Source organism: Meleagris gallopavo, chromosome 15 (assembly GCF_000146605.3).
Source record: "Meleagris gallopavo isolate NT-WF06-2002-E0010 breed Aviagen turkey brand Nicholas breeding stock chromosome 15, Turkey_5.1, whole genome shotgun sequence".
NCBI lineage: Eukaryota > Metazoa > Chordata > Aves > Galliformes > Phasianidae > Meleagris > Meleagris gallopavo.
The window spans coordinates 5,966,081-5,966,423 of NC_015025.2; positions in this window are offsets into that span (position 1 = coordinate 5,966,081).

Below are 343 nucleotides of genomic sequence, written 5' to 3' on the forward strand. Positions count from 1 at the left end.
CGCCCGGCTGGGCGCCGAGCCCCACCCGCACGCTGCCATGCGCCCCTCACCACACCGCTCGGCTAACGCCGCCCCGGGTTCCGCTCCGCCCCACGGGGCTGCGAATGATTGACGTGCAGGCGGGCCAATCGCAGCGCGGGGCGCCTTCTCCACGAGCGGCGCGGGCCCGGCGCTGCGACTCCCTCTGGCGGCGGCGCCGCCACACGGTCGGTGTTGACTCGAGGCGCGCGTCAGCTACTTCGTCTCCTGAAATTTTAGGGATGTTATTTCGGATTCAGTCTAAAATTTTTAAGCCGTCTTGTGGTAACTATCATCTGAGAGGTTTAAAATGCTTTTGAGGGCT